General features: G+C 45.5%; 1 pseudogene; it reads right to left on the bottom strand.

Annotated features, from left to right (window-relative positions):
- Positions 1-2,045: 2,045 nt before the first annotated feature.
- On the bottom strand, positions 2,046-23,965 carry LOC120066545 (annotated as a pseudogene).
- Between the last annotated feature and the right edge of the window lie 280 nt (positions 23,966-24,245).

The raw sequence follows: 24,245 nt of genomic DNA, 5'->3' as shown, positions 1-24,245 counted from the left end.
GAGCGCTACAGTCAGTCCTGTGTCATGCCAACAGTAAAGCATCCTGAGACCATTCATGTGTGGGGTTGCTTCTCAGCCAAGGGAGTGGGCTCACTCACAATTTTGCCTAAGAACACAGCCATGAATAAAGAATGGTACCAACACATCCTCCGAGAGCAACTTCTCCCAACCATCCAGGAGCAGTTTGGAACAATACCTTTTCCAGCATTTTGCCATAAGGCAAAAGTGATAACTAAGTGGCTCGGGGAACAAAACATCGTTATTTTGGGTCCATGGCCAGTAAACTCCCCAGACCTTAATCCCATTGAGAACTTGTGGTCAATCCTCAAGAGGCGGGTGAACAAACAAAAAGCCACAAATTCTGACAAACTCCAAGCATTGATTATGCAAGAATGGGCTGCCATCAGTCAGGATGTGGCCCAGAAGTTAATTGACAGCATGCCAGGGCGGATTGCAGAGGTCTTGAAAAAGAAGGGTCAACACTGCAAATATTGACTCTTTGCATCAACTTCATGTAATTGTCAATAAAAGCCTTTGACACTTATGCAATGCTTGTAATTATACTTCAGTATTCCATAGTAACATCTGACAAAAATATCTAAAGACACTGAAGCAGCAAACTTTGTGGAAATTAATATTTGTGTCATTCTCAAAACTTTTGCTGTATTTGCATCTGTGCCTATGTGTGTGTGTTTCTTCACAGTCCCCGCTGTTCCATAAGTTGTATTTTTATCTGTTCTTTAACTCTTATGTGGTGTTCGGGTCTGTGGGTCCCATTTTCAATGTTTACAAAAAAAATATTATACAATAAATTATTTTTTCAACCTGAGACTCATTGGCCTTGACTCATTTTCTGTGAAGAACATGTAAAATAACACATTTTCATCGGGTACATATTTATATTACAGATGTGGGGTTCGGGTTCCACTGGACCCAAGGCTAATAAAAGTGTGGAAAAGTGTGTGTGCAGGCGAAAACAAGTAAAAATGAAACAAAAAGGTTTGTTATGTGCCTTCACTCTGTCTTCCTCCTCCCTGGGCCTGTTTCAACATAGCACCAAGAACCTGTCTGTCTCCCAGCCCGTCTCCCGCTTTTCTCGCACTCTTTACCCATTGTAGTGTGTGAAACTACCCAAAGTCTTGCAGGAACCTGCACAATGTTATTACAATACATTATTTCGATACTGCATTTTTTACAATGTATTGAAATAATGTATTTCCCACACTCTACCCCAGCCAGGTGCAAATTGGGGGAGGGACACAACAAATACATAGCTTTGCATGTGTTGCTCCTTACCACAATCAGTATGGCAAAAATAGTATGGCAAAAACACTCTTTGCTCAGAGGGCCTTAGAAACTTGTTTTGCAGAGAGAGATGCTAGTGTGGAAGGAGTGTTTCCACTTTGGAAGATGAAGAATTTTCCAAATATGAGGATCATGTCTCTGTCAATTCGGAGTCTGACAGTGAGTTGAAAGAACAGGATGAGATTGACCCTCAGTCAGCCGTGAGCAACCAGCTCATCAGCAGCCTGCAGGAGGAGAAATATGGATGTGACATTTTTGGGGAAATTGAATGGTGTTCTTGCCCTAGGAATGAGCCACCCCGCGTGTCTGTCAATGTGATAAGGATGCAACCAGGGTCAACGCAGATGGCGGTTACTCACGTGCAAAACATATAAAGTCTTATTTTGAACTGTCCATCCCAGAGAGAGATGCAATTAGATGGACCAAACTCATTTACATGCATACTTTGGGGTTCTTATCCTTGCTGGTGTTCTCAGATCCAATTGGGAATCCACAGAATCCCTGTGGGATGCAGGAACTGCCAGAGAACTTTTCCGTGCAACAATGTCTCTGGAAAACTTCCACATTATTTTCAGGATTATCTGCTTTGATAACCGAGACACTGTTATGCGCAGGTGAACCAAAATGCAGAATCAGACAAGGAGACAGGGATAAGGTAACAAAGGTATTTATTGAAAAGCGGGGGGGGGGGGGGGGGGGGGCTCGGGCGGGTAGCAGGGAAGGTGGAGCTCAGGCTGGTATCAGGGATCCAGGAACTGAGGCTGGGGCAAGGGGAATAGGGACAGGGTAACCAGGTCCGGAGCAGAATCCAAGGAACCAGTAGAGCGGGGGTCCAGGGCAGGGAAGCAGGACTGACGAGACGAGGGACTGGAGACAGGGACCAGAGTCAGAGCAGACAGAACTGTAGCGGAGAGAAAAGCAGCGTCAAGCTAGGAAAACAGACACCACAGGATAAGAAGATCTATGCAGGAACAAACGGTTTGAAATGCAGACTGACCGAGCAGAGGCTACAATCTGGCATCGTAGAAGTGGCAGGGCCGAGTATTTGTAGAGGTCCTGATTATGGAGCAGGTTGCAGCTGGTGGGGGTCTGCTCTGACTCCAGCACACCTGTCTCCACTCACATAATCAGATACACCCACACAGAAAGAGAAAGGGAGAGAGCACTGGGGGAGTGGCAGCAGATTATGGAGACAGAGGATGAGAAGTAGAGGGTGTGGCAGGGGCAGATGTAACAGACACCAGACCAGCTTATGCCATTTAGGGCCCGCTGCCCCTTCAGGCAGTACATAAGGTCTAAATCCGCAAAATATGGAATCAAGATCTGGCCTGCCTGTGATGTTACTTCATCATATGCGTGGAACTTGCAAGTGTATACAGGGAAGCAAGATGGAGGAGCCCCTGAGAAGAACCAAGGGTTCTGGGTTGACCTGGACTCCGTGGCCACAACATCACATGCGATAACTTTTTTACTATGCACAAGCTGGGACAGGAGCTCCTCAAGAGGAAGCTGACGATGGTAGGAACAGTACAAAATAAACAAGCTAGAGCTCCCACCTCAGCTGTTGAATACACAGGCCTATCAATTCCTATAAGTTTGTGTTCATGACAGACACGTAATGAATATGCTGCATAAGGATGGGAGAATCTGTGGCCAGGAACATAAAAAAAAAACAGAAATCATAATGGGTTACAATGCCACAAAAGGAGGGGTGGACAATTTAGACAAGCTGGTGACTGGCTACAGCTGCAAAAGAAGAACCCTACACTGGCCACTTGTGATATTCTTCAACATCTTGGACATCTCGGCGTACAACGCGTTAGTCATCTGGATGGCGTTGAACCCAGATTGGAACAGAGGGAAGCTCCAGAGGAGACGGTTCTTTCTCGAGGAGCTGGGCAAGGCATTGTTAAACTTCTTATGGCTGCAAGCCCGAAGCCGGGCACAATATGACAACAGCCACTTCAAGTGCAGGGCGCGAAATTCAAAATATATTTTTTTGAAATATTTAACTTTCACACATTAACAAGTCCAATACAGCATTTGAAAGATAACAGGGTTACTTCAAGCAGTTTAGTCATCTCAACTTGCTCAATTCCCACATGATGTATTACTAGAATTAGTTTAGGGTTTAGTGAATGATTTGTCCTAAATACAATACTTTTAGTTTTGAAAAACTTAGGACTAACTTATTCCTTGCCACCCATTCTGAAACTAACTGCAGCTCTTTGTTAAGTGTTGCCGTGATTTCACTCGCTGTAATAGCTGACGTGTGTAGTGTTTGAGTCATCCACATACATAGACACACATAGGCAGCTGCCCTGGGGAATTCCTGATTCTACCTGGATTATGTTGGAGAGGCTTCCAATCATCAGTCATTTGCAAAAGTGCCGTGTTTGTTGAATGTCCTTCCCTATAAGAGTGATGAAAGTCTTTTGTTTACAGTAAAATTGCATTGTATCTGGTCAAACACAATTTTTATTCCAAAAGTACTAAGGGTTGGTAACAGGATGATTGGTCGGCTGTTTGAGCCAGTAACGGGTGCTTTGCTATTATTGGGTACTGGAATTACTTTTGCTTCCCTCCAGGCCCGAGGGCCTACACTTTCTAGTGGGCTTAGATTGAAGATATGGCAAATAGGAGTGGCAATATAGTCTGCTATTATCCTCAGTAATTTTCCATCCAAGTTGTCAGTTGTCATTGTTGATAGACAACAACAATTTTTCACTTCTTCCACACTCACTTTACCGAATTCAATATCACAATGATTGTCCTAATCAGTTACAGTGCATTCAGAAAGAATTCAGACCCCTTCACTTTTTCCAAATGTAGTTACCACAGTTGACAGTGCATGTCAGAGCAACAAACAAAAAAAATAACACGAGGTTGAAGAAATTGTCTGTAGAGCTCTGAGACAGGATTGTGTCGAGGCACAGATCTGGGGAAAGGTACAAAACATGTCTGGAGCATTGAAGGTCCCCAAGAACACAGTGGCCTCCATCATTCTTAAATGGAAGAAGTTTGGAACCACCAAGACTCTTCCTAGAGCTAGCCGTTCTTCTTACAACAGGACATGTACCCTAAGCACACAGCCAAGACAATGCAGGAGTGGCATCGGGGCAAGTCTCTGAATGTCCTTGAATGGCCCAGCCAGAACCCGGACTTGAATACGATCAAACATCGCTGGAGTGACCTGAAAATAGCTGTGCATTGACACTCTCCATCCAACCTGACAGAGCTTGAGATGATCTGCAGAGAAGAATCGGAGAAACTCCCCAAATACAGGTGTGCCAAGCTTGTAGCATCATACCCAAAAAGACTCGAGGCTGTAATCGCTGCCAAAGGTACTTCAAGAAAGTACTGAGTAAAGGGTCTGAAAACTTTTGCAAAAGTTATATTTCAGTTTTTTATTTTTAATACATTTGCAAGCATATCTAAAAACCTGGTTTTGCTTTGTCATTATGGGGTATTGTGTGTAGACTTTTGAGGGGAAAAAACAATTTAAACCTCCAACTGTGTTCCGGTCGAATTGGACCGATTTACAAGTTTTCTCTCTGAAAAATGTAGTTCATTTAATCTGATTGTCATAAGGTTCCATGACTTTGTCCACACAGGGCATCTGAACACACAAAATACATTTGGATGATTTTTATAACATTCTAGGTGTTTTATTTAACTTTTGTACACCTGTGGTGTTCCCGGTCAAAAAAGACCGGTCATTAGAAATTAATGCGTGAGACTACAATTAATGTATAAAATTGAGTTCAGGCACATGCCCATTCATCCGATGGACAAACTTCCTCTCCCAGACCCCCACATGCATGTGTGTTTGAGCATACGCGCACACACACACACACACACACACACACACACACACACACACACACACACACACACACACACACACACACACACACACACACACACACACACACACACACACACACACACACACACACACACACCTACCTCACTCCCCTTCTTGGCTTCCATGGCAACCCCCACTGGAACCTTTCCCTAATAGAATCTTTCCCCCACAGGAATCACACCTGTTGGCATTCTCACAAACAATCTCTGGTATTCTCACAAACAAACAATCTCAACATTGTTTCAATAATTGATAGAACTTTTCTCGCAGCTCTGGTATATAAAGCTTTTTTGAGGCCTTGCTCACAATTCATTCAGTGGCAGCACAATGACCAAACAACATTCTGTTTGTGAGGCTCTTGATCATATCTTTGATCATGACACTGGTGAGGAGGAGAGAGTCCTTGTTAAACTTTGACACAAAGTAGTCTGTAACAAATAGCACAATATGTTTCATCTGAGTGTTTATTATAGTCAAAATAATCCATACATTATGCTTTTTTAACTCAAAAACGAGTTGTATGAGCTCAGGTCAATGAGGCCTACAGGCCATAAATAGCAAATAGAAGTTCAAAACTTGTAATGTTTACAAGAACTTATGTTATAAAAATATCTAACACAACATTAGGTGATAATATATGTATTATTATGGATTTATAATCAGCTATAATGGGGCGGTCATTTTGGACCGGGAACACAGAATTAAATAACATGAAACGAACACAACAATTTAAAAATAAGTTTGTAACGTAACAAAATGTGAAAAAAGTGAAGGGTTTTGAATACTTTGCAAATGCACTGTGTACATGGATGTGTGGTGTCAGCGTTTGATACTGGCATCTCATTCCTAAATTTGCTAATCTTGCCATTGAAAAAATCAGTAATTAGCAATATCCGTGGGTTTTGTGATGAATGAGCCATGTGATTGAAGTGTTTACTCTCATTTATCTTTGTTTTCATAGTATAGTTTCTTCTTTTTATTCAGTTTATTCACATGATTTCTCAATTTGTAGCATGTTTACCAATCGGTTGTGCAGCCTCATCCCTCTCAAGCATATAGTTTTTCAATTCCACATTAATCCACAGGGGATTTAACAGTTTTTACAGTCATGTTCTTAATGGGTGCATGCTTATTAGTAAATGGAATAAGCAATTTCATAAATGTGTCAAGTCGAGCGTCTGGTTGCTCCTCTTTACACACCACGGACCAACAAATAATCTTTACATCAACAACATATGAATCACTACAAAACGTATGCTATGACCTCTTATACTCTATATTAGGCCCAGCCTTAGGAACTTTGGTTTTCCTAGATATGGCTACTATATTGTGCTCACTACATCCAATGGATTTGGATACTGCATTAAAGCAAATTTCGGCAGCACTTGTGAAGATGTAATCAATACATGTTGATGATTTCATTCTTGTGCTGTTTGTAACTACCCTGGTAGGTTGACTGACAACCTGAACCAGTTTGCAGGCACTGGTTACAGTTTGAAGCTTTTTATTGAGTGGGCAGCTTGATGAAAGCCAAACAATAGTGCTGCATACTCCAAGAGAGGTTAAAATGTCACTTTTTAGTTGTTGAGTTATAGTCACTTTTGAGGACACAAGTACAACTATTATGAAAATATGAGATATTTTATGACGTATTTCCTATTCAACAAAACTGGATGAATAAGGCTTGACATGACTTATATTCTTTCTAAATATAGTAGAATCAAATGATAAAACCACTGACTATAAGATTTCACCTTTCTTATAACTGTAAAATACATATTTGTATGTTTAGTGTTAGAGGACATTTGCATATTTTCTAACGGTCTCTCTTGATCAAAACATCTGCCCCCACCGCTTTGAATGTCACACAGATCCTGAATTTGTTAGGAACTCACCTTTCATGTCATATTAATCTTGTCCACCTATGACCAAAAGAAAGTGTTTTTTTATCTCTGAATTATTTTAGATGAATGGCTATAAATCGATCTCTGAATATGCTAGTGTAACAGTATAACTTTAAACCGTCCCCTCGCCCCGACCCGGGCGCGAACCAGGGACCCTCTGCACACATCAACAACTGACACCCACGAAGCGTCGTTACCCATCGCTCCACAAAAGCCGCGGCCCTTGCAGAGCAAGGTGCAACATTACTTCTAGGTATCAGAGCAAGTGACGTAACTGATTGAAACGCTAGTAGCGCGTACCCGCTAACTAGCTAGCCATTTCACATCCGTTACACTCACCCCCCTTTCAACCTCCTCATTTTCCGCAGCAACCAGTGATCCGGGTCAACAGCATCAATGTAACAGTATAACTTTAGACCGTCCCCTCGCCCCGACCTCGGGCGCGAACCAGGGACCCTCTGCACACATCAACAACGGTCGCCCACGAAGCATCGTTACCCATCGCTCCACAAAGGCCACGGCCCTTGCAGAGCAAGGTGCAACATTACTTCTAGGTGTTATGCTGGTGAATGAGGACCCAAAAGCGACGTAATAGAAACAGAGTCTTTATTCCAGTATTAAACAAACAATGATTCTCCTGGATATTATCAAAGGTAAATCCAAAACAGGAAACTGAAATCCTCTCGTCAGTAGAGAGGAACGACTGGAGACGCGACCACAGACTGCAGGTCGCTTCAGGAAGGCACAGGCCGTAGCTGACATAGACACCTGCTCACACGCAGCATCTGAAGAAGGCAAAAACACGACAGGGCGGAACAAGGACACAGAACAGCAAACATCAAACAAGAATCCGACAAGGACAGAAGCGGAAAACAGAGGAAGAAATAGGGACTCTAATCAGAGGGCAAAATAGGGGACAGGTGTGAAAGAGTAAATGAGGTCGTTAGGAGAATGAGAAACAGCTGGGAGCAGGAACGGAACGATAGAGAGAGAGAGCGAGAGAGGGAGAGAGGGAGGGGAAGACAGAGGGATAGAAAGAGGGAAAGAACCTAATAAGACCAGCAGAGGGAAGCACAGGGACAAGACATGATGATCAAAGACAAAACATGACAGTACCCCCCCACTCACCGAGCGCCTCCTGGCGCACTCGAGGAGGAACCCTGGCGGCAACGAAGGAAATCATCAATCAACGAACGGTCCAGCACGTCCCGAGATGGAACCCAACTCCTCTCCTCAGGACCGTAACCCTCCCAATCCACTAAGTACTGGTGACCACGTCCCCGAGAACGCATGTCCATGATCCTCCGTACCTTGTAAATAGGTGCGCCCTCGACAAGGACGGGGGGGGGGGAGGGAAGACGAACGGGGGCGCGAAGAAAAGGCTTGACACAGGAGACATGGAAGACAGGGTGGACGCGACGAAGATGTCGCGGAAGAAGCAGTCGCACAGCGACAGGATTGACGACCTGAGAGACACGGAACGGACCAATGAACCGCGGAGTCAACTTGCGAGAAGCTGTCGTAAGGGGAAGGTTACGAGTGGAAAGCCACACTCTCTGACCGCGACAATACCTAGGACTCTTAATCCTACGTTTATTGGCGGCTCTCACAGTCTGCGCCCTGTAACGGCAAAGTGCAGACCTGACCCTCCTCCAGGTGCGCTCACAACGTTGGACAAAAGCCTGAGCGGAGGGAACGCTGGACTCGGCGAGCTGGGACGAGAACAGAGGAGGCTGGTACCCAAGACTACTCTGAAACGGAGATAGCCCGGTAGCAGACGAAGGAAGCGAGTTGTGAGCGTACTCAGCCCAGGGGAGCTGTTCTGCCCAAGACGCAGGGTTTCGAAACGAAAGGCTGCGTAATATGCGACCAATCGACTGATTGGCCCTTTCTGCTTGACCGTTAGACTGGGGATGAAACCCGGAAGAGAGACTGACGGAAGCACCAATCAAACGACAGAACTCCCTCCAAAACTGTGACGTGAATTGCGGGCCTCTGTCTGAAACGGCGTCTAACGGGAGGCCATGAATTCTGAACACATTCTCAATGATGATTTGTGCCGTCTCCTTAGCGGAAGGAAGCTTAGCGAGGGGAATGAAATGTGCCGCCTTAGAGAACCTATCGATAACCGTAAGAATCACTGTCTTCCCCGCAGACGAAGGCAGACCGGTAATAAAGTCTAAGGCGATGTGAGACCATGGTCGAGAAGGAATGGGAAGCGGTCTGAGACGACCGGCAGGAGGAGAGTTACCTGACTTAGTCTGCGCGCAGTCCGAACAAGCAGCCACGAAACGGCGCGTGTCCCGCTCCTGAGTAGGCCACCAAAACCGCTGGCGAATAGAAGCAAGCGTACCCCGAACGCCGGGGTGGCCAGCTAACTTGGCAGAATGAGCCCACTGAAGAACAGCCAGACGAGTAGAGACAGGAACGAACAGAAGGTTACTAGGACAAGCGCGCGGCGACGCAGTGTGAGTGAGTGCTTGCTTTACCTGTCTCTCAATTCCCCAGACAGTCAACCCGACAACACGCCCTTCAGGGAGAATCCCCTCGGGGTCGGTAGAAGCCACAGAAGAACTAAAGAGACGAGATAAGGCATCAGGCTTGGTGTTCTTATTTCCCGGGCGATAGGAAATCACGAACTCGAAACGAGCGAAAAACAACGCCCAACGAGCTTGACGTGCATTAAGTCGTTTGGCAGAACGGATGTACTCAAGGTTCTTATGGTCAGTCCAAACGACAAAAGGGACGGTCGCCCCCTCCAACCACTGTCGCCATTCGCCTATGGCTAAGCGGATGGCGAGCAGTTCGCGGTTACCCACATCATAGTTGCGTTCCGATGGCGACAGGCGATGAGAAAAGTAAGCGCAAGGATGGACCTTATCGTCAGAATGGAAGCGCTGGGACAGAATGGCTCCCACGCCCACCTCTGAAGCGTCAACCTCTACAATGAATTGTTTAGTGACGTCAGGAGTAACAAGGATAGGGGCGGATGTAAAACGCTTCTTGAGGAGATCAAAAGCTCCCTGGGCGGAACCGGACCACTTAAAGCAAGTCTTGACAGAAGTCAGAGCTGTGAGAGGGGCAGCCACTTGACCGAAATTACGAATGAAACGCCGATAGAAATTAGCGAAACCGAGAAAGCGCTGCAACTCGACACGTGACTTAGGAACGGGCCAATCGCTGACAGCCTGGACCTTAGCGGGATCCATCTGAATGCCTTCAGCGGAAATAACAGAACCGAGAAATGTGACAGAGGAGACATGAAAGGCGCACTTCTCAGCCTTCACGTAGAGACAATTCTCTAAAAGGCGCTGGAGTACACGTCGAACGTGCTGAACATGAATCTCGAGTGACGGTGAAAAAATCAGGATATCGTCAAGGTAAACGAAAACAAAGATGTTCAGCATGTCTCTCAGTACATCATTAACTAATGCCTGAAAGACAGCTGGAGCATTAGCGAGACCGAACGGCAGAACCCGGTATTCAAAATGCCCTAACGGAGTGTTAAATGCCGTTTTCCACTCGTCCCCCTCTCTGATGCGTACGAGATGGTAAGCGTTACGAAGGTCCAACTTAGTAAAGCACCTGGCTCCCTGCAGAATCTCGAAGGCTGACGACATAAGGGGAAGCGGATAACGATTCTTAACCGTTATGTCATTCAGCCCTCGATAATCCACGCAGGGGCGCAGAGTACCGTCCTTCTTCTTAACAAAGAAAAACCCCGCTCCGGCGGGAGAGGAAGAAGGCACCACGGTACCGGCGTCGAGAGAAACAGACAGATAATCCTCGAGAGCCTTACGTTCGGGAGCCGACAGAGAGTATAGTCTACCCCGAGGGGGAGTGGTCCCCGGAAGGAGATCAATACAACAATCATACGACCGGTGAGGAGGAAGAGAGTTGGCTCTGGACCGACTGAAGACCGTGCGTAGATCATGATATTCCTCCGGCACTCCTGTCAAATCACCAGGTTCCTCCTGAGTAGAGGGGACAGAAGAAACAGGAGGGATAGCAGACATTAAACACTTCACATGACAAGAAACGTTCCAGGATAGGATAGAATTACTAGACCAATTAATAGAAGGATTATGACATACTAGCCAGGGATGACCCAAAACAACAGGTGTAAAAGGTGAACGAAAAATCAAAAAGGAAATGGTCTCACTGTGGTTACCAGATACTGTGAGGGTTAAAGGTAGTGTCTCACATCTGATACTGGGGAGAAGACTACCATCTAAGGCGAACATGGGCGTGGGCTTCCCTAACTGTCTGAGAGGAATGTCATGTTTCCGAGCCCATGCTTCGTCCATAAAACAACCCTCAGCCCCAGAGTCTATCAAAGCACTGCAGGAAGCAGCCGAACCGGTCCAGCGTAGATGGACCGACAAGGTAGTACAGGATCTTGATGGAGAGACTTGAGTAGTAGCGCTCACCAGTAGCCCTCCGCTTACTGATGAGCTCTGGCTTTTACTGGACATGACATGACAACATGTCCAGCAGAACCGCAATAGAGGCAAAGGCGGTTGGTGATTCTCCGTTCCCTCTCCTTAGTCGAGATGCGAATACCTCCCAGCTGCATGGGCTCAGTCTCTGAGCCGGTGGGAGGAGATGGTTGAGATGCGGAGAGGGGAAGCACCGTTAACGCGAGCTCTCTTCCACGAGCTCGGTGACGAAGATCTATCCGTCGTTCTATGCGAATGGCGAGTGCAATCAAAGAGTCCACGCTGGAAGGAACCTCCCGGGAGAGAATCTCATCCTTAACCTCAGCGTGAAGTCCCTCCAGAAAACGAGCGAGCAACGCCGGCTCGTTCCAGTCACTGGAGGCAGCAAGAGTGCGAAACTCTATAGAGTAATCCGTTATGGATCGATCACCTTGACATAGGGAAGCCAGGGCCCTGGAAGCCTCCTTCCCAAAAACTGAACGATCAAAAACCCGTATCATCTCCTCTTTAAAGTTCTGATAATCGTTAGAACACTCAGCCCTTGCCTCCCAGATAGCTGTGCCCCACTCCCGAGCCCGACCAGTAAGGAGTGATATGACGTAAGCGATCCGAGCTCTCTCTCTTGAGTACGTGTTGGGCTGGAGAGAGAACACAATATCACACTGGGTGAGAAAGGAGCGACACTCAGTGGGCTGCCCAGAGTAACATGGTGGGTTATTAACCCTAGGTTCCGGAGACTCGGAAGACCAGGAAGTAGCTGGTGGCACGAGACGAAGACTCTGAAACTGTCCAGAGAGATCGGAGACCTGAGCGGCCAGGGTCTCAACGGCATGACGAGCAGCAAACAATTCCTGCTCGTGTCTGCCGAGCATTGCTCCCTGGAACTCGACGGCAGTGTTGAGAGAATCCATAGTCGCTGGGTCCATCTTGGTCGGATTCTTCTGTTATGCTGGTGAATGAGGACCCAAAAGCGACGTAATAGAAACAGAGTCTTTATTCCAGTATTAAACAAACAATGATTCTCCTGGATATTATCAAAGGTAAATCCAAAACAGGAAACTGAAATCCTCTCGTCAGTAGAGAGGAACGACTGGAGACGCGACCACAGACTGCAGGTCGCTTCAGGAAGGCACAGGCCGTAGCTGACATAGACACCTGCTCACACGCAGCATCTGAAGAAGGCAAAAACACGACAGGGCGGAACAAGGACACAGAACAGCAAACATCAAACAAGAATCCGACAAGGACAGAAGCGGAAAACAGAGGAAGAAATAGGGACTCTAATCAGAGGGCAAAATAGGGGACAGGTGTGAAAGAGTAAATGAGGTCGTTAGGAGAATGAGAAACAGCTGGGAGCAGGAACGGAACGATAGAGAGAGAGAGCGAGAGAGGGAGAGAGGGAGGGGAAGAGAGAGGGATAGAAAGAGGGAAAGAACCTAATAAGACCAGCAGAGGGAAGCACAGGGACAAGACATGATGATCAAAGACAAAACATGACACTAGGTATCAGAGCAAGTGACGTAACTGATTGAAACGCTAGTAGCGCGTACCCGCTAACTAGCTAGCCATTTCACATCCGTTACACTAGTGATAGTGATGAAACCACTCTCTCCTGCTACGCTACAATTGTGGCGAAAACCTGCGCGGAGCCTTCACCATGCGCTGCCACTTTAAGAGCGCATCAGCAGTCAGAAAGGAGGAAATAAATAGCTCTTCCTGCTCTCTGGGAGGTAGCTCTTGGTTGGCGCGGCAGTTTGATTCGGGTGTCCAATGCTGCAGAAGTCTTGTTTTATTTTCAGCGTGCTTAGTTTGTAAAGTGTTTAACACAGATGATTGCAAATCCTCTAATGTTGATGACTGGGTTCTTTCGTGTAAATTGTTTCTATGGAGTTGCCGTTAAATTGCTCTGCCATTATTATTGTATGAGGTATTATTGGTTGGGTTACACCTGTGCTGTGATGTGTCTTATTGTTTCTCTCCACTGGCTATCTGGCAAACAGGCTACACTCTAGGCAGTCTCGTGTGTGTGTGTGTGTGGTAGTGATACTCTATACTAATATTTTCCTTTTCAATAGGGTTAATACCTGCCTGGCGCCCGAACAACATCTTTATCTTTACCCCTCTCTAACAATACCGCTACAGAATTAGAGCCCGAACAGGTATTTGAAGTGAAGCACCCATGACACCACCCACACAAAGTTGAATCATGTCTTGTTGGCACCTCACACTGTGTCAGTGTGGACACACCTAATGGTAATCGTGACCGGGATTCTTTCATTGTGGAAGGACTCGATGGTGTAATGGAGTTGGAGAGCACTGTCCCTTATCCTCAGGCTTCTGGCTCAGCTATAACTTCTCCACCATTACCCTCTCCTCAACCTCTTCCTGTTACCTTGCCCAGACAGACTGGGAGAGGTGTCTCTGTGCTCACTGGACAAAAACAACAATGGACACACACCAATCATAGTTTAACAATGCCACTCGCAAACTCAGTGAAAGTGTGGAGGCTCATCAGAAAGATGTGCAGTGGAGGTTGGCTCACCTCCTCCATCAAATGGAGGAAAACCAACAAACTGTTCAGAGACAGAAATATTTACAAGATTCTCAGAAGCAGGATATTCAAGGAAAAATGCAAAGTTTCAACACTAATGGAAACTAACCATCAATATAAGGGCACAGGGCGAGACCCAGATGCAGACACGGGAGGCAGATGGTTCGAGTCTCTGATATTTATTAGTATCCAAGGGGCAGGCAAGTGAATGGTCGTGGACAGGAAAAAGATCATTGACAAGGTCAGAGTCCAGGAGGTACAGAGTGGCAGGCGGGCTCGAGGTCAGGGCAGGCAGTATGGTCCGGCGGGCGGGTTCAGAGTCAAGGCAGGCAAGGGTCAAAACCAGGAGGACTCGCAAAAGAGAGAAAATAAAAAGCAGGCGCACGGAAAAACACGCTGGTTGACTTGACAAGACAGGACGAACCGGCAACGGACAAACCGGGAACACCGGAATAAATACCCAGGGACTAATGGGGAAAACGGGTGACACCTGGAGGTGGGTGGAGACAATCACAACGACAGGTGAAACGGATCAGGGCGTGACAATCAAGTCATAACCTATCTCGAGGAGGAACAAAAACAGAGAGCAGAGGAGTCAGCCTCTGTTGTGACGGGAGTGTGTTCTTATCTGAAAGAAGTTATGGAGGACATGAAGAACTCTCTCACAGGGGAACTACGATGTTTGAGGGAACAGACTCATAAGGAGATCTTTAATGAGATGGAAAAAGCACAGAAGGCCACAGATCTTCAACTGGAGGTAATGCAGTGCTTTCCCTTCTGGACAAATCCTCTGCACTTCCCTCAGGCCTTGCAATCAAGGGAATAGGAACAGGTAGCACTACAAAAACCCCTCTGAAGATACTGTTAAACAACAGAACTCCCATTTCCCCAAGACACTGTCATGCCTCCTCTAGAGAGCTCCCTCCCTATCAAACTACTTTTCCCCACTTTTGGCAGCCCAGAAGAGGATGTTGATCCACTGATTTTCTTATCTAAGTGCAATGATTTCCTTTCTATCTGGCCCCTTACTGACTTGGAAGTTCTTACCACCCTCCGCAGTGTTCTCCATGGTACAGCAAGAGACTGTTGGGAGATAGCCCGTGAACATGTGTCAACCTGGGAGGAGTTTCAAAAAATATTCCTCTCAGCCTTCCTCTCAGAGGACTATGAGGATGAACTGGCGGAACGGGTTCGTAACAGAGTCCAGGGAGAAGCAGAGCCAATACGAGACTTTGCCTTCTGCTATCGAGTTCTATGTAGGAGATGGAAGGCTGACATTCCTGAGTAGGAGATGGTCAAACTCATTCTTAAGAACGTGGTTCCCCGCCTTGCCAGTCAACTTCGGGAACGTGTGCAGAATGTGGATGATCTGGTGCGTCTTGGGACTGGAAGCACCACCTCCAACCTCAAAACACTGTTTCCTCATCCCGGTATCCCCATAACTCTCCTGGGGCTAAACAGTCTCCGCTATTTGTGCCCAAGATCCAAGACAAAAGTCCAGTGATGTGCTGGAGTCCACCATCCTCCAGGTTCTTGCCCCCTCTATGGCCAGCGTCAGGATTCAAGAAAAGGTCAGAAAGGACAGAAGACCGACAGTCTAGACAGGCGTGGTGGCTTGCATACAATTGGGTTGGCCTTAATGCCCACTATGAAGCCTTTAGACAGCACAACTAGCTGTCTTATTCCTATTCCGCAACAACTATTGGTTCCTCTGACTCCTCTGGTTCCTCTGAACTGGAGAGGGAAGGCCATAATCGACACAGGAACAACTTTCACCCTGATGCAAGAGGCCCTGTGGCAAAACATGGCATTACCTCATGAGGAGCTTCGATCCTGGGAGGAAGTACCATTGTACTTGGCCAACGGAGAACCTACCACTCCCTTGTGCTGTATTGATATGACAATAGAGCTGCATGATGAGATTATTAACCTTCCTGTGGCTATTCTTGCAGATCCGAGCCTTGTATTTTCTGTAGTCCTTGGCCTGGACCTCCTATCCTTCAGGGGACTGACCATCTCGATGTCCGAACCATCGCATCGGCTACGCTCTGACCATTCCCAGCCTCATCCATTTAAACCTGGAAATGCACATATGCTACCTTATTCGGAGTTCTGGCTAGGTCAAGTCGAAGACAATGACAAAGACAGAGAGTTCCACCAGTGAAGCCAGAGAACCAGTTTATTACCCTGATTACAGCCGTAACCCCCCCCCCCCTTCTATTCGAGAGCAAAAGCAAACCTGATGCTGATTTCTACATCAAAGAAGCAGTGGAACAGACATGTCTGTTGGAGGACGAGAGGTGGCAGCTCTCCCAGATGTTGGAGATGAACAGTGAGGTCTGTACTCTTACACCCGGCGTTTCAACCGTCTTCAAACACAAAATCTATACCCAAAATCTATACTTACCTCCCTCATGATTCCATCTATTTTGTGAAGTGCACCAGCCCCTCCTGCAGCAAAGCACCCCCAGAACATGATGCTGCCACCCCCGTGCTTCACGGTTGGGATGGTGTTCTCCGGCTTGCAAGCCTCCCCCTTTTTCCTCCAAACATAATGATGGTCATTATGGCCAAACAGTTCTATTTTTGTTTCATCAGACCAGAGGACATTTCTCCAAAAAGTACGGTATTTGTCCCCATGTGCAGTTGCAAACCGTAGTCTGGCTTTTTTATGGCGGTTTTGGAGCAGTGGCTTCTTCCTTGCTGACCTTTATAGGACTCGTTTTTTTGGGGGGATATAGATACTTTTGTACCTGTTTCCTCCAGCATCTTCACAAGGTCCTTTGCTGTTCTTCTGAGATTGATTTGCACTTTTCGCACCAAAGTACGTTCATCTCTAGGAGACAGAACGCATCTCCTTCCTGAGCGGTATGACGGCTGCATGGTCCCATGGTGTTTATACTTGCGTACTATTGTTTGTACAGATGAGCATGGTACCTTCAGGCATTTGGAAATTGCTCCCAATGATGAACCAGATTTGTGGAGGTCTACAATTATTTTTCTGAGGTCTGATTTCTTTTGATTTTCCCATGATGTCAAGCAAAGAGGCACTGAGTTTGAAGGTAGGCCTTGAAATAAATCTACAGGTACACCTTGACTCAAATGATGTCAATTAACCTATCAGAAGCTTCTAAAGCCATGACATAATTTTCTGCAATTTTCCAAGCTGTTTAAAGGCACAGTCAACTTAGTGTATGTAAACTTCTGACCCACTGGAATTGTGATGCAGTGAATTATATGTGAAATAATCTGTCTGTAAACAATTGTTGTAAAAATTACTTGTGTCATGCACAAAGTAGATGTCCTAACCGACTTGCCAAAAATATAGTTTGTAACAAGAAATTTGTGGAGTGGTTGAAAAACGAGTTTTAATAACTCCAACCTAAGTGTATGTAAACTTCCGACCTCAACTGTATATATATATATTAGATTAATTTGTTCCGTAATGTTGCATCTTACTAAATTAACTTATTGGAGTTCACCTACGGTACATTCAATTGATTGGACATAATTTGGAAAGGCACACACCTGTCTATATAAGGTACCACAGTTGACAGTGCATGTCAGAGCAAAAACCAAGCCATGAGCTCGAAGCAATTGTCAGAGGCAGGCTTGTGTCGAGGCACAGATCTGGGGAAGGGTACCAAAAAATGTCTACAGCATTGAACATCACCAAGAACACAGTGGCCTCCATCATTCTTCAATGGAAGGAGTTTGGAACCACCAAGACTCTTCCTAGAGCTGGCTACCCGCCCAAACTGAGCAAGGTTCAGGGAGGTGACCAAGAACCCGATGGCCACTGACAGAGCTCCAGAGTTCCTCTGTGGAGATGGGAGAACCTTCCAGAAGGACAACAATCAGGCCTTTATGGTAGAGTGGCCAGACGGAAGCCACTCCTCAGTAAAAAGCATATGACGGCCCGCTTGGAGTTTACCAATGAGGCACCGAAAGGACTCTGACCATGAGAAACAAGATTCTCTGGTCTGATGAACCAAGATTGAACTCTTTGGCCTGAATGCCAAGCGTCACATCTGGAGAAGACCTGGCACCATCCCTACGGTGAAGCATGGTGGTGGCAGCATCATGCTGTGGGATTTTTTTCAGTGGCAGGGACTGGGAGACTAGTCAGGATCAAGGGAAAGATGAACGGAGCAAAGTACAGAGAGATCCTTGACGAAAACCTGCTCCAGAGCACTCAGAATCTCAAACTGGGGTGAAGGTTCACCTTCCAACAGGACAACGACCCTAAGCACCAAGCCAAGACAACGCAGGAGTGGCTTCGGGCCAAGTCTCTGAATGTCCTTGAGTGGCCCTGCCAGAGCCCGGACTTTAACCCGGGCTTTAACCCTGAAAATAGCTGTAAAGCGATGCTCCCCATCCAACCTGATAGAGCTTGAGAGAATCTACAGAGAAGAATGGGAGAAACGCCCCAAGTACAGGTGTGCCAAGCTTGTAGCGTCATATCCAAGGAGACTCAAGGCTGTAATCTCTTCCAAAGGTGCTTCAACAAAGTACTGAGTAAAGGGTCTAAATACTTATGTAAATGTGATATTTTATAAATATGTATGAATTTGCAAACATTTCTAAAAACCTGCTTTGCCATTATGGGTTATTGTCTGTAGATTAATGAGGGGAAAAAAAATAAGGTTGAAACATAACAAAATGTGGAAAAAGTCAAGGGATCTGAATACTTTCTGAAGACGATGTAGGCCTACCTGATGATATGTGGCTGCTGTGTTAAAAGACAAATGGCTTTTTAGCGAATTCATTGATGATCAGATACTTCAGTTGTAACTGGTTCTGATGCGCTCAATTTTTGAGTTGATAGACAACTTTAGCACTGTTCCAAACTTAGACTATCCTCTTTTTTAACAATAGCCTGTGTCGTGACGTGACTATCATTAAGCTGATGACTGTTATTTATTTTATCAAACTAACTATGTTTAATTGTTACTCGGTAAAATTAATCATGTAACAATTAACTCATTAGGAATTTGGGGCACCACGGAAGAAGTTGTTTAACCTTTTCATACGTTAGTTCCAAATATCTCTAACCACCGCCCCAGCGTGATTTTCTTTTATGCACGTGATGTTAGAATGCACTCACCATTCCAAAATGTGATTGTTGTTACGCATTTAATCCGCGCTGCCCTCAAGCCAAGGCACGCTGCCTGTTTTTATTTATAGGCTGTTTCAACTTGTCAATTTCAAATGATTTTCTAACAAGTTTTATTTTCTAAGAACAGTTTGAATTGAGGTATGTTCCACCTCATTAATTCACATAAAAGTAGGCCTTTTTACTTTTGCGGACAATTTTTTGGGGGGTGGATTTCTGACACGGAAAAAATTCCCCAAACACTTCCCAATTGTTTGTGCAGTTCAATGTCTGCAGACATTTGCGCATCTCCGGTCAGAACAGGATCTGCACACACGTGTTCACATTTTCCGTCTGGTGCCCGCATCGCAGTCATTGTTGTTTTCGTTACTAATAATAACTTTTGAAATGTGTGCCTTTCTATCAAAGTAAGTGCCTTATTACGTTATAATAGTTTCTGTATGTTGTGTTATGTCAATTCTACTGTAGCTCATTTCATAACCTTTATGGTGTTATAGTCAATCGTGCTTATGTAGCTAGCTACATTATTCTATTAGCTCTGTAAAACAATGCTAATTGCGTCGGAGAAGTATTAGCTTGTGTTGTATTTTGAAGCTACCCTGGCCTTCTGACTCCCAAGTGGCGCAACGGTCACTGCATCTCAGTGCTAGTGGCATCACTACAGACACCCTGGTTCAAATCCAGGCTGTATCACAACCGGACGTGATTGGGAGTCCCATAGGGCGGCGCACAATTAGCCAAGTGTCGCCCGAGTTTGGCTGGTGTAGGCCGTCATTGTAAATAATAATTTGTTCTCAAATGACCTGCCTAGTTAAATAAATAAAAAATATATGACCATGGTTTGTTTTCATTTGGCCTGTTTAGCATAACTCTGTTCTGCCCTGCCCCCTTTGTGGAGCTCAACAGTTACTGTTTCTTACTGTTATAACTCAAATTTGTGATTTTGTCAATGCAAATATTATTTTTATAGCAGTGTTTATTATGTTACTTGTTTGTAATATTGTTGTATTGCTATATTCTGATATTGTATTCTAATTACTAATAATTCCTCTATATTCTGTACTTTCAGAAACCACACACACAAACAATATTTGCCAATATCAAAACTGGAGCTGGAGCTGGACATCTTTCAAGCTGCAGATTGAGGCCATCTTTTGTATGCTAGCGTACACTCCTTAACAGTTTTACCGGATGAAAACACAGCAAGAAAACACATAGGCCAATATGTAATAGTCGTCTATTTTATTGCGGTATTGGTGGTGGTTGGTTGAACAACAACAACAAAATCTTGTTTTACTAAAGGAGAAAAAAACTGAATATGCATAACCTATATTTCATATTCATGCAGTGACTACAGTGGGGCAAAAAAGTATTTAGTCAGCCACCAATTGTGCAAGTTCTCCCACTTAAAAATGTTCATCATAGGTACACTTCAACTATGACAGACAAAATGAGAAAAAAAATCCAGAAAATCACATTGTAGGATTTTTAATGAATTTATTTGCAAATTATGGTGGAAAATAAGTATTTGGTCACCTACAAACAAGCAAGATTTCTGGCTCTCACAGACCTGTAACTTCTTCTTTAAGAGGCTCCCCTGTCCTCCACTCGTTACCTGTATTAATGGCACCTGTTTGAACTTGTTATCAGTATAAAAGACACCTGTCCACAACCTCAAACAGTCACACTCCAAACTCCACTATGGCCAAGACCAAAGAGCTGTCAAAGGACACCAGCAACAAAATTGTAGACCTACACCAGGCTGGGAAGACTGAATCTGCAATAGGTAAGCAGCTTGGTTTGAAGAAATCAACTGTGGGAGCAATTATTAGGAAATGGAAGACATACAAGACCACTGATAATCTCCCTCGATCTGGGGCTCCACGCAAGATCTCACTCCGTGGGGTCAAAATGATCACAAGAACGGTGAGCAAAAATCCCAGAACCACACGGGGGGACCTAGTGAATGACCTGCAGAGAGCTGGGACTAAAGTAACAAAGCCTACCATCAGTAACACACTACGCCGCCAGGGACTCAAATCCTGCAGTGCCAGACGTGTCCCCCTGCTTAAGCCAGTATATGTCCAGGCCCGTCTGAAGTTTGCTAGAGAGCATTTGGATGATCCAGAAGAAGATTGGGAGAATGTAATATGGTCAGATTAAACCAAAATAGAACTTTTTGGTAAAAACTCAACTCGTCGTGTTTGTAGGACAAAGAATGCTGAGTTGCATCCAAAGAACACCATACCTACTGTGAAGCATGGGGGTGGAAACATCATGCTTTGGGGCTGTTTTTCTGCAAAGGGACCAGGACGACTGATCCGTGTAAAGGAAAGAATGAATGGGGCCATGTATCGTGAGATTTTGAGTGAAAACCTCCTTCCATCAGCAAGGGCATTGAAGATGAAACGTGGCTGGGTCTTTCAGCATGACAATGATCCCAAACACACCGCCCGGGCAACGAAGGAGTGGCTTCGTAAGAAGCATTTCAAGGTCCTGGAGTGACCTAGCCAGTCTCCAGATCTCAACCCCATAGAAAATCTTTGGAGGGAGTTGAAAGTCCGTGTTGCCCAGCAACAGCCCCAAAACATCACTGCTCTAGAGGAGATCTGCATGGAGGAATGGGCCAAAATACCAGCAACAGTGTGTGAAAACCTTGTGAAGACTTACAGAAAACTTTTGACCTCTGTCATTGCCAACAAAGGGTATATAACAAAGTATTGAGATAAACTTTTGTTATTGACCAAATACTTATTTTCCACCATAATTTGCAAATAAATTCATTAAAAATCCTAAAATGTGATTTTCTGGATTTTTTTTTCTCATTTTGTCTGTCATGGTTGAAGTGTACCTATGATGAAAATTACAGGCCTCTCTCATCTTTTTAAGTGGGAGAACTTGCACAATTGGTGGCTGACTAAATACTTTTTTGCCCCACTGTATGAAACAACAACTGCATTTCCACCCCCCACGTCTAAAGGCACACTATCATGGCAGGTCACCTGTCAAGTCACCTGACAGGTCAGTCAGTCAGTAATTGCTGCAGATGTGCTCAACAGTGCTTGAGCATATGGTACTCCCCAAAGCATGGTGAAACACATAGAGGTTTATCACAAGCTAAACACATGTACTTTGTCAACCTCCTCTGCTTCCTTCTCCTGGTTCCAGACAGGCAGACTTTGCAGTGCCTCCGTGTGCGACAACCTTGAGCAGCAGTTTGAGGGACTTTGCAGGTAAAATGCCGTGCAGTGAGGTGTAGGGGATTGTCTGCAGCGGATCGACCCCCAGTGGATCGGCGCTGAGGGGTGTGGTGCTCCTCCAGCAGCTCTCTCATTAGGTTTTCTCTGTACTTTTGGTAGGTAATTACTTTAACTATGAAGGAGTGGGGAGGATGAGGGAAGGGAGAGGATGATGAGGCAGTGGGTAGGTGGGTGAGATATTGTCACTATAATTGCATAATGGAGCTGTATGTGATTTGCATGTGAACTGTACGTCCAATTACAAAAAAATACCTTGTTCAGTAATCATTTCACCTGTCAGTTAATGGTGAACTATGTGGCCATTGAGGGCAGCAGTGTTGATCAGATGGAATATCTTCTTATAGGGTGGGGTATAATTTGTGAAACGTTCCAACAGGAATCTGTTCCAAAAACGTAAAGTACAAGGTTGCCAACAAACAACGCATGCAAAGTAGCAACGCATACAAACCTAGCTATCTAGCTGCCGAATAGGCATCAACTCACCACGTAGCTTATTCTTAATGTTTGTCCATAGGCAACCAGAGTGAGGACAGACGTTTTTCGGGAAATAAACACAGTGAGTGATAAACGCAATGAAATAGACCACTCCCAACCCGGTATCTTATTCTGCCGCTCTACAACTTTGTATGCGTTGTTTGTTGGAAGCCTTGTTATTTACGAAGTTTTTGGAATAGATTCCTGTTGGAACGTTCCACAAATTATACCCACCCCTTCTTATACCACTTGGGCGTTTTCCGAGTGTATTCCAGAAAGCTGTTTATCATGCCGCCTTATCACTGCCCCCATTTTGAGGTTATAGTCAAGCACACAGTCTGGTTTGATCTTTCTCTCTTCCGTCAGGTGGTCCACCTTCCCTGTGGCCAACTTTGTTACTGTATGGACAGTGGAGAGGACACGGCCGTCTCGTTTGTCATGCCACTTTACTGCCAGCTGTTGACCGTTCTCCTTGAACTCAACCTCCCCTCTCTGCATCTTCCTGCATCGAAATGCCTGCATCCCTTTCCTGTTCGACCGGACTGTGCCACAGGCCCCTGTGCTGTTGGAGAGCAGACGCTGGAAGAGTGTGGGACTGCTGTACCAATTGTCCACATACAAAGTGTGTCCCTTGCCAAGATGAGGAGTCAGCATGGTCATCACCACGGACCTGGACACCCCATAATGTTGGATGTCAGTGGTGGATGTCAGTGGTGGACCCTGTGTAAACTATAATGTCCAGGACAAATCATGTCTTCACGTCGCACATGGCGAAGAACTTGACCCCAAACCTGTGCCTTTAGGAGGGAATATATTGACGGAACGCCAGCCTAACCTTCCATAACATCAGGGACTCATCAATGCATAGGTCCTTGTATGGCTCAAATACTGATGTCAGGCTGGTAAGAACATTTCTTATTTTGTGCACTGAGTCATTTAGGTTGGCAGTAGCATTGTTGAGGAAATGCAGGCATCACAGCAGAACTAGGAAGCGGTCTTGGGAAAAGAGGGGGTCAAACATAGGATCTGTTAGGATCTGATCTACCATTCCCATGAGAAGGACTGTCACCAGGAAGGTATACATTTTACTAATTGTGGTTGTCACCCATTTAGCGAGTTTCCCCCTCATTCCTGGCTCTCTCTTTTCTTGTAGCTCCAAGACAAAGCGATGGGTCTCCTCTACTGTCTCCCACCAGCTCTTCTGTCAGAAACAACTTGAAGCACTCTGCCTCAGATGAAAATGGCAAGGGGCTTTGCACTCCAGACTGGGACTCATCAAAGCAAACAGCAGGGCCAGGAGGGGTGAAATAGCTGGCGGACTTCCAGCT

Source organism: Salvelinus namaycush, chromosome 21, assembly GCF_016432855.1.
Source record: "Salvelinus namaycush isolate Seneca chromosome 21, SaNama_1.0, whole genome shotgun sequence".
Classification (NCBI taxonomy): domain Eukaryota; kingdom Metazoa; phylum Chordata; class Actinopteri; order Salmoniformes; family Salmonidae; genus Salvelinus; species Salvelinus namaycush.
Note: the sequence above shows the minus strand (reverse complement) of the source record. Positions and strands in the feature narration are given on the sequence as shown.